This window comes from Alligator mississippiensis, chromosome 1 (genome assembly GCF_030867095.1).
Source record: "Alligator mississippiensis isolate rAllMis1 chromosome 1, rAllMis1, whole genome shotgun sequence".
NCBI lineage: Eukaryota > Metazoa > Chordata > Crocodylia > Alligatoridae > Alligator > Alligator mississippiensis.
Window position 1 is genome coordinate 145850396 of NC_081824.1, and position 10917 is coordinate 145861312.

General features: G+C 41.5%; 1 protein-coding gene across 6 annotated transcripts in view; it reads left to right on the forward strand.

The window, feature by feature from the left end:
* SMOC2 (SPARC related modular calcium binding 2) overlaps window positions 1–10917 on the forward strand; it is a 211874-nt gene that overhangs the window by 191529 nt on the left and 9428 nt on the right. The gene's annotated exons all lie outside the window — the stretch shown is intronic.

Consider the following 10917-nt stretch of genomic DNA (forward strand, 5'->3'; position numbering starts at 1 on the left):
ATTGAAATCCAATTTCCAAATCTGCCATTCACAGGATCAAGGAGTGGGGCAAAAAAAGATTAAAAGTTTCATATGTCTTTTATGGCCTCCAAGAAGTAGGCTGTTCCATCTAATTAAGTAATGTGAAAAACAACCCCACTAAACATCTCCTGGCTGTTTAATATTTTCCAGCAGGAGACCAACATTGTGCACCTTACTAGAGAGTTCATTTTTATAACTGCCATAACACACTGTTTTCTGTAATTGTTTTTTTTTTATTTATAATGGATATTTAAATTAAGTTAGTGTGGTTATTTTATAACTATCTGCCAAAAGGAAAAAAAAGCCCAATGAAAATACCTAGCTGAACTGAAAGTAGTACTTTTCAATTAAAAATTATGCACTGTAAATATCAAAATAACATTGGAGGCAAATTGTTATGAATGTCAACATAACAATGTGGAGGTTCAGTGACTTCTAGGGTGCTTACATCAAACTGAATTTATAACCATCTAATTTAACAAGAAACTGTTGTTTTGATCAGAAATGGGAGTTACATACCTCAGTGATAGGTGAGTTTGAAATATGGCGTATGAAACAAAAATATAATCCAGTAAAAATGACAGTTCCTTGTTTTGTTTTTCTGGGCCTTAATTTTCTTTTATGTTTCCTTTTCTAACTTACTGACCTAATTTACCATGCTGGTAAGTTTAGAACAGTAAACTCTGGTCCTGCAAATGAACATCAAGTGGGTAGATTGCAGTTTATGGGTGCTGATAGACATGCAGCTCCCCAGTCTAACTCATGGCGCTTTACAGAAAGCACCATGAGTTAGACCAACCCTCCCAGCCCAACAGATATTTGCTGTTGGATCAAGAGGGTGGGTGATCGAGCTCCACTTTGGAGCCTCTCACCCCTGCCCTCTCCAAGCTCTGGTGCTGTCACAGGATGGGAGGGGGGAAGACAGGTAAGAGAGGTCCATTCTGGGATTTCCCTAGCCAGTGATGGAGTGAGGGGAGGGGCAAGTAGATCAGAGCCTCCCCTCACCTTGGGGGGGGGAGGCGGGCGCCAGTCCACCCACTCTATCTTCCAGCACTAGCTGGGCAAACCCCAGACCAAACTCATTTCCCTTTCTTCTCCCCCTGTCATTCTGAAGACAGCTCTGGGAGCAGGCCTCGGCATCATCAGTCAACCCTGCTCTCAGAAAGCACTGACAGATCTTAATGAAGGCACATTGCTTTGGAACACCTTCATCTGAACCCTCACATTATGAGGTTTCAAATTGTCGGGCAATCAGACATTTTTAGTGTTCTGCAGATGTGCACTTCTGTCAGTGCCCAGCTGTAGAGTGCTTTCAGTGGCTGAACTTACAACAAACTGTCACATCTATCAGATTCCTATATTCTATTTAGTACTAGAAGAACCTCCAAAAATTAGGCACATGCATTAATTTAGCTAAACCTAAGCACTCAAAAGTTCAGATGCTTAGTTCAAAATATTCAGACTTCCTGACTCTGCAATACTGAGCAGTGTGCCCTACTTCCAATCAAGCAGAAAGTGAAGTGAGAACTGCTTTCCTCTGAGTTTTTCAGTCCCTTGTGCTGACTCCCAACTTGAACCAGAAAGACATAAAGGCACAAAAGAAAAAAGAAAAAAGTTTAAAGTAAAAAGCACACACTTTTCCAAGGTTTATTATAAGTTTTGTGAGAAGTTTGAGAGGATTGTGATATCCAATCCAATTGATCTATATGGTAGTTTTAAAGTAAGATCCTTGAAAAGTTAGAATAACGGCATCACTGTACTTTCAAACTCTTAGAAGGCAAAAGATCCCTCTGTTTTTCTATGCTTTGTTTTAGGTTTTGGTTTCTTTAATTTTTTTTTTTATTTTATAGCCAGCTTGTTTTTCACACACTTTCTTTTATATTGCGGTTTATTATTTCTTCTTTTATTATACAGCCAGAATATCAACAGAATTGTAAATTACTCTTGAGGGAACTGCTTTTACCATCACCTTAGCTTAATTTCAGCATTCAGTCACCTGTAAAAGCCATTTAATAGCTCATATCGTCTTCTGCTAAGAGCATTATCCCCTTATTTTAGTGTATTAACAAATATAAATAGCACAGTATTCTGAAAGGAGTTGAAGCTGCAAAATTAGACTTTAAATATAGATATGTTTGCATACTCTAGGTATCTTGCGCTGATATATAGCCCTGAAAGAGTTTGGTTTTTTTTTAACTATCACATTGTTTCTGGATTTCTTAATTTCAATTAGAAAAGAAAGAAAAAAATAAGGAAAAATAGGCTTAATAAATACTGACATACATGGAGAGTTGAAATCTGTACCCCTCTGCCTTGTATGTAAAATTCTGGGGCCCATAGTTCATGTTACTGTAGATCCACTGGTGTGAAGCCCTTTTTTACTCATAATCATCTTATTCCACTGTATCTTTTTGCATTGAACCATATAGTCCGGGGACAGACTTTTTTAGCTTAGTCAAGGGAAATGGAAGCTTCACTGTGCAAACACACTGCCAGCAGACATTTATTTAGTCCCTGTAAAGCTAGATACAGAAGATTGCCCTTGTGTATGCTGGCAGGTGACATATGTTCAGAGGCAAGAAGAATTTTTGTGAATAAGGGCAACAGGAGCCCTGCCTTCCTCTCCACAAATAGAAGAAGACACTGCAGGGGAAGGGGTGGGGAGGGAAATCATATTTCTTAAGTAAGGATTGTCAACTTTCAAACAATTCAAAAGACATTTTCTTGTGCTGCTGAAGCATAGGAAAAATAGAATAAACACAGATAGGCTGAGCAACACCTTCTTATCTATTGTGGCTATTTTTTACTGAAATAATCAAAAACCTTTTTCGCTAATTAATGTAAGCAGACTCCAGAAGTTGATAACATGGAGACTTAGTCTGGAAACTTACAGAATGAGGACCCAAATTTGTAAAGGTATTTGGGCACTTAATCCCAGGGAATTAGACACCCAATTACCTTTGAAAATGAGGACCTTGGTCTAATGGAAAAATATTTATATAGAGATGTCTATATGCATATGCACATTTATGTGTGTCCAGAAATAAGTCAAAACTACATAATAGAATAACATTTGCTTGATTACTTTTATGCTGTTGTGCTTCTAACTGAAGTGAGGTGTTTGTGTATTTTCCTGTCATTTGTGGTATGTATTTGTTGGTCTAAGGTTTCTAAGGCCTATTCTGTGTTTGAATGGAGAACATACTGTGGGTAAAACTATCCCTAAAGTAAACACTTAACTCTGTGTTACATCTCTGAACCTGCAGTGTAACACCATGTGGTTTCAACTTCAACCCTTTACCAACAAATTATTTATGTAAGCTGTCAAAGCCACACAATATAGGCAGCTGTACAAGAAGAAATTGAAGCAAGTATGCCATAGTGAGAAGCATAAGCACTTCATAACAAACTAGTCTTTCCTTTTCTGTATCCAGTCCACTAAGAGTGAATTATTCAGTACAATCAAATGCAAGCTCCCCACCTTCTGCCATTTCATCCACAGAGTTGTTGAAAATTAAAGTTCAGCTTGAAGGCTCCAGAGAATTAGTTTGAGTTCATAACACCTGCAAAGGACAGAGATTTCACTATGTAGTAATTACCACATAACTGTCCACACATCAGCATATTTTATAATTGAGAGAAACTGAATATTGGCTTTGTGCTTAAATGGGTGAGGATCTTGTGGGGGTTTTGTTTCACGTTAAGTACCATAGTCAATTTAGAACAGGGAATGTTTCACAGCAAAAGTTTATTTGACTTCACAGCAAAGCTTTTTTATTTTTTCCCTTTACGGGATTTCTTGTACTGTCAATTGCCATGCAACCGTATGGAACACACATTTAGAAACTCTAGTTAATCTTAAGCAAAATTGCCTGTGAATGAGCTTTAACTATTACATTTATGTTCTGTACTTTCTTGTGAATTGATTTATTTTCTTATCTGGCATTGCCCCACAAGTGACTGGCCAACTTCTGATTTTTAAATCTGCATGCACATTATGTACACCCAATAGCTAGAAGAGCAACCAGCGGAAAACATCCAAACCATACCCTTTGTTTCTTCCAGATGTGCCTGAAAGATGTTACTAATTGACATGACAAATTGAGATGTAGCTCCTAAATTAACATACTAAAAATATCTCCTCCAGGAAAAAGAGAAAAGTTAGTGCCCATAAGCAACGGTTTACCCTGCATTTCTTTCTTCAATGATATTATTCTCTAGGTTATCCAAAGCGCTATAGCAATTTTTAGCTTGTGTTCAGTAGAATGTTCTGTGAAAGCCAAAAATTCACAGATTCAGTAAGTAATCAAAAGCAAAAGCAATAAAAAGTCTCTCCAGGAATAAATGATCTAAAATGGAGTTCCAGTACTTTAACTAGGTATTGGAATCAGCTCCAAACCGAAACATACAGGTTGGATCCCAGGTTTAGGTGGGGCTTTGGGTGGTTTGGGTCTTGGGGGATGATGTAAGTTTCTTCCTGATAAAGCTGGCAATCTGCAGTTTTACCTACTTTTCTGGTCAAAGGTAATAATGTATAAAATTATGCATCAGTGCAGTATTGATGAGTGCATCATGCAGTCCAAAGGAAAGAAAGAGAGAAAAAAATATTACTTTAGACAGGCAGATTTCACTTTCAGCTTTTCAACAATGGGCACAGACAGAAGTTACATTTTTCACATGATTGGGTCCCTGAAAGTATTCTACAGTTGTGCTGTGATACACATGCATGGCTGCATTTTTAAAGCACTTTTAAAGTGGCTGACAAAAAAGTATCACATGAATGTGCTCTGCTTTAGAATGCCTTAGGTAACTAACATGTATTCACTGGGGTTACTTTTTCATGTGATATCATAGGTTTCATAGACATTAGGGCTGGAAGGGACCTCAGAAGATCATCGAGTCCAGCCCCTTACCTAAAGGGGAGGAAGTCATCTGGGTTCATAGGATCCCAGCAAGATGAGCATCCAGTTTGCTCTTGAAGGTGTTCAATGTAGGCGCTTGAACCACCTCCGGTGGCAGGCTGTTCCAGACCTTGGGGGCTTGGACAGCAAAGATGCTTCCCAGCCCAAACACCCCATTGTATCACAGCCTCTGTGTGTGTGTGTGTGTGGGGGGGAATTAAGCTCCTCCACACCTTGTGGTCACCCCCAATCTCCTGACTGGGGTATGGGGGGGGGGGGGAGAGCTGAGCCAGGTGCACCAAGTGGGAGTATGTGGCTCCAATCCACCCCTGCACCCCTTCAGCTCAGGCTGAGCAAGCTAGTAGCTCATGTAGGAAACAGATCACTGCCACTTACTTGCCCCTCCCTCCTCCCCACTCCCTCCATGGTGAGAGCCCCGGAACTGGGAAGGGGCACTGGGGTGGAGTGGGGCTGAGGAGAGAGGCAGTTTCTCAGCTGGAGAGAGGGGTGGCTACTCAGCTGTCTGGGCAGGCTCAACCCCCCACCCCACACAACAGGTGAGCTTCTGTTGGGTCGGGGTGAGGGGGGCACTTTTACTCATGGTGCTTTACGTAAAGTGTCATGAGTTAGAGTTGGGCCCTGAATGTCTGTCAGCACCCAATGAGTAACTGTAAGAAACTGGGGAAAAAGTTGTCTTAACTATATCAATACAACTTCCCTCCCAATCCTGCTTCTGTCACCAACAATATAATCCCAGCCCATTCACTCCTGCCCAGGCACACTGCAGTCTGACAACTGTATAACACATCCAGGCCTAGAGTGGCCTTAAGCAGTATGAAGCAGACCTGAATGCCCCCTTCCAGCTTCCTGTGCTGTTCACAGGCTCCTCTGAGGGAGAGAACTTGAACAGATAACTCAGGGCTGCTATAAGCCATCTATTCTGTCTAACTGCTTGTCTCTTGTGCTTCTTTTGTTGGCAGCACACTTAGGGTTGGGCAGAAGACATGTAGACATGTCCAAACATTTTGAAAAATACATTTGACCTTTTTATAATGGAAAGATATTTTCCTGAAGCTCTATTTAAAAGCATGGTAAGTATAATTGATTATCAGGTCTATCATACTTTTTTTTTAAACCTGTGCTGTACTTAAAATACAAAGTTCTCATGAAGAAGATCTATGAGAATCTACACTCATGTTTTCAAAATTGGCCAGTGCCAGTGAATGCTCAACTTGATAAATTTGAAAAAGAACCCAAATTTCAGAAAGTGTTGAGTGTTCCCCTTCAGAAAATTGCAGCCCCTAAATCAGGCACCCAAAAATCATGAGTTAATTTAAACAGCTTAAGCCTTTGCATCTCAGTTTTATAGTTTGCTTTTGATTAATTAAGCTTGCAAGCATTTTATAAACATTGATACATTTGGAGGGTCATCAGAACAGTATTGGAACCTTTTGTGTCTGCAGAACTGTGCTGGAATTCTTAGAGAAACAACTCTTCTTTTAGCATTTGGATATTTCTGCTTCCAAGCCCAAATGGAACTTGGAAGTGCAGAGACATAGTATAAAAACAAAGTGAGAGAGAAATGACTAATAAAAAAAAATATGAGTACTTTTTTCAACATCATAAAAGGTTCAGGCTAATATTTGTTTTAAGTTTCAGAACACGCTTGACACATTTTGAGTCAACTCTTATCTTAACTTCTTTCCAGGCTGGAAAGAGAGACAAGTGGCTTAAGAGAGAGAAATCCAACATCCGATAGTAGCTTCTCCTCACTGACACTCCCTTAGACACTCCCCCTTGCAGTGCAGAATGAGTATATGGACCTACCATTAGTCCTGAATGAAGACTCTGTAAAGATCCAAGGACAGAGCAGCCAGGCAGGTATGCCCCTCTGTAGTTCCTGGGCAGTAAAGAAGGCTTCAGTGAGGAAGAGTCAAAAGATTTGAAGCCCTGTGAATTCAGTAACTTCAGCTAGCTGCAGAGCAACAGGCATTGTCCTAAGCAATAGTTTGAGGAATGGTGGTAGAAGTGAAGAGAAGCCAAGTGGGATAAACTGCACCGGAGTCCCATCCCTCTGACCCAAGGTTGGGAGTTGATTTTACCACTCCAATCCACCTGCCTCATTCTTAGAGCACACTTAGATTTTATTGGCATTTATAGATGTGCTCCAGGAAGTGTATGTGTGTGTGTATGGGGGGGGCTTTAATTACCAGGGCTCTGACAGGCATACTAATTAAAGCACCCAGAGTGTCATCATGTGTGTCAGCACCCTCAAGCTGGAAAATGGCAGTAGGGTGATTTAACTAAAGCTTGTCAAATGAACTTTAGTTAAAGTGCCCCCTTTGCCATTTTTCAGTGCAGGGATGCTGATACAAGTGACACTGGAGTCCGCTGGAGTGTGGTAATTACCTCCCTCAAGTCTCCCTGAATGTGTATAGGAGCCCAATGTAACTGAACTGGGTTCCAGCCCCAGACGATGCAAAATTGTGTTTAGATATTTGAAGAAATACTTAAAATATGATTTCTCAAGGAACAGTTTTCACTTTTATCTTGGATCACATTGTCAGAGTTCAAACCACAAATGAAGGTTTTCCTGCCTTCATCACTCAGTTGCATTGTGTGCCTACTTTCTGGCTTCACCTACAGCAGTGTGAAATAGTTACATGATCTAAAGTGCATGGCTCTAAATTACAATAGTCATTTTGCTTTGGAGAATACCAGCACTGCTGAAACCTCAATGAACAGTGTTATGAATCATTCAGAACAATATGCCTTCAGTTTTTGTACTTCTTTAGAATAGCTGGGACTTAGAATAGAGTAGTATGGGAGATAAGAAGAGCTTGGGAAGAACTCTGCAGTCTAAAGCAGGTGGGTATTGGAGTGAATCATACTCAGCAGCAGGAGAATGAAGTAGTGCTCCATAACTGGCTTAGTTGTAAAAGAAGATTAAAGAAGCTGGGATAAATGTATGGAGGGGATACAGAAAGGGGAATTATGGTTGCCCAGTAAAAGGGTGTGATGTGTGAAGTTGTGCTTGCTGTGTCCAGGTCACAGAGCAGAATGTATAGTGTTTGATGCTTTCCATTCTTCTAGGCTTTGCTGGTTACCACATGGGGAATTTCCCCCCTGAATTTTTTGGGGGTGGGGGGTGTTTTTTGAGACTTTCTCAGAAGCACTGGGTGTTGGCTGCAGCCAAACCTGGAGATTTTGACTGGTTGGGACTTAAACCTGGAGATTCCTTGTTAGAGGGTCTTGTCCCCCCCCCCCCCCAGGTCATACCAATCACCATATTTAGGGTCAGGAAGGAATTTTTCCCCAGATTCAGATTGGTATGGATTATGGGTATTTTAACCTTCTTGTGTAGAGAGGATAATGGCCCTCTTCTTTGGTTCTCTAGAGCATATTTTAACAACCTTTGTGGCATCTTGATGTTGGCTGCTGTGGTCCCTTTGCTTTACCTTTGGCAGGTTAGAGTGGTATGTCTTGTGGTTGTGTTGGGGTTGATTGTGTAGTTTTGCTAATGGGCTAAACAATTGATTTTTATAGGATAGTTCAGGCAGGGGTTGGACTAGATGACCTCTTAAGGTCTCATCCAACCCTATTTTTCTATGATTACGTGATTTCTATTTAAAGTGCTTGCCTCACTGCCTTTATGTACCGAGCTTTGGATTATGGTTTGTATAGGAAACAAACATAACTAAAGGGAAGTCAAGAGATCCTATAGAAAACAGGGACATTTTTGAGAGAATCACATCTGGTTTCAGATATGTGCATACAGTATAGTGGAACTTGCTTCAATGAATTCCTGTGATATGCCTCTTACAGTCATATGAATAAAATCTCCCCTGTGCCAGAGGGAAAAATAGAAGAGATTGGGAACCCATAACTGCATAAATGTGTTAGACATAATAATGTGCTGTGGCTGCTGCTGTTGCTACACACAATAACTGATCAGCTTAGCCCATTCATACTGGACCACAGCTCAGGGGGTAACATAACATAACAGTTCATTTCCTTGGATCAACATGGGACATATTAAAGAACAACTTTCCAGGCAAGACTAGGCTTTTTAGTTTCAGATAACTCCATCTTCTGCTCCAAGGATCATTCTGAAGTCTAATAAAATAATGAATCCCTACTGATTGACTAATCTTCCTTCTCCACAAGAGTTCTAAACATTTTCCTCTTCAACTTAGTGGAGGAACACCTGAGTACATGAACGCCGCATGCCCCCGGAGGCTGGGGAGGGCAGGGCAAGCTCCTGCAGGTGGTGGTAGAACTATTGGCAGCAGGAGCATGGCAGCAGCAAGCAGGGAGCTCCCACAGGTGGCTATAGCACTGTCAGTAGCGTGGAAGTGGGTGAGGGGGTGAGTGGTGACTGCCCGTAGGTACTGCTGGCAATGTCAGTGGTGCCTTTTTACAGGGGGTGCACCGCCATGCTCAGGGGGTGCACATGCACCTGTGTGTACGCCCTCTACACATCGCCAATGTCTGAATAACTTGGCTTCATGGAAGAATTGTCTACTAATATTCTAGAGATAGCCTTGAACTGCCAAAATCTACTCTTGCTTCCAGTCCCTAGTGCCCCCTGACCATATACAAAGTTAGTGGTTATTTGGATTATACTGGAATTTAGTTCAACCATTTATAGGTATAGGAGAATCTAACATTTGGATCTTCTTGTCAAGTGCTATGCGAATGTCAACTGAATCCTTGTACCCCAACTGTATTGCTTGGAAACTGGATCTTTCAGTGCATTTTTATCTGATGTATCACGTATGCTGTCAATCCCTTTTAGAATATTAAGTTTTAGGAGCAGAGATCATTTTATGATTATGTAGTTTCACTGTGGTCCTAAAGGTACCAACCAAGGTGAGGGACTCATTGTCCCACAATGTTTACAGCTTAAATTCACAAGATAAGCAAATGGTGGGAGAAGGGCTTATTATCCCTATTTAACAGATGGAGAAGAGAGACACAGAGGCTAGGGACCAACATTTAGAAAGCCTGAGCCTGAATTGATTTAATCTTTGCAGGTTAGTCTAACCTGGCTAGGCTAAATCACTCTGTAACTGGACAGACATCTCAGACGTGTAGGCACATGCCTGCAGTGGCTCAGGCTAGAAGCTGGGGGGTGCTAGAGCAGCCCTCCCTTCCCTTCCACAAGGCTGAACTGAGGGGGATGTGGCCAGGCCTCAGCAGGATTAGGAAGAGGTTCCCCCATTCCTTGATAACAGCATTTACCTGCAATGTTATCAGCATTCATCACCCCCATCAGAAAACAAACAGCCTCTCTCATTAGTTCAAGCTCTTCTTTAACAAAGAAGGAACAGAGGGATATTACCAGCTGAGATGTTGTTCAGCTCCACAAAGCCCTAAGCCGACACTGCTGTCTGCCATAGCATAGGACTGTAGCCAGCATGTGGTCTGCTAGTTAATGCTGAGTTGTCTGTGTAAGGCAGAGGGGATGAGGGATTCTTGCTTAACAGGGAGTGGTGACGGGAGGGAGAGAGCAGGAGGAAGCCAAGCAGATGCTGCTGTGCCTACAAGTCTCTGTTGGAGGTGCATCCAGGGAGCAAAGGGGAGGGGCCAGCACTGCTGTGGAGCAGAGAGCCCTGCTCAGCCCAGAGAGCATGCCAGGATGCTGGGGGAGTCTGATTTAACTTAAACCAGCAAGGAGTCTGAAACAGATATTGCTTAAATCGGTTTGACCAAAATCAGTTAAGGCTGATACTACATTCAACCAAGTTTATCTCAAACCAGTTTCAGCTTTTCAAACTGGTTTATGAGCAGTGAACATCTGTTTTATTACAGGTTTAAACCAATTTCTGATTACTTAAACTGATTTATGAGTAATGTCTGTCCCTAGCCAGAGGGGTTATACGCTGCATACTGGTGGTGCTCAACAAACAATATTTATAAGTGATAAAGGAGAAAATCTAAGCACAAAGGCATGGCGTTGCACTTGGCACTGTCAAATTATCTGTGTAATAGA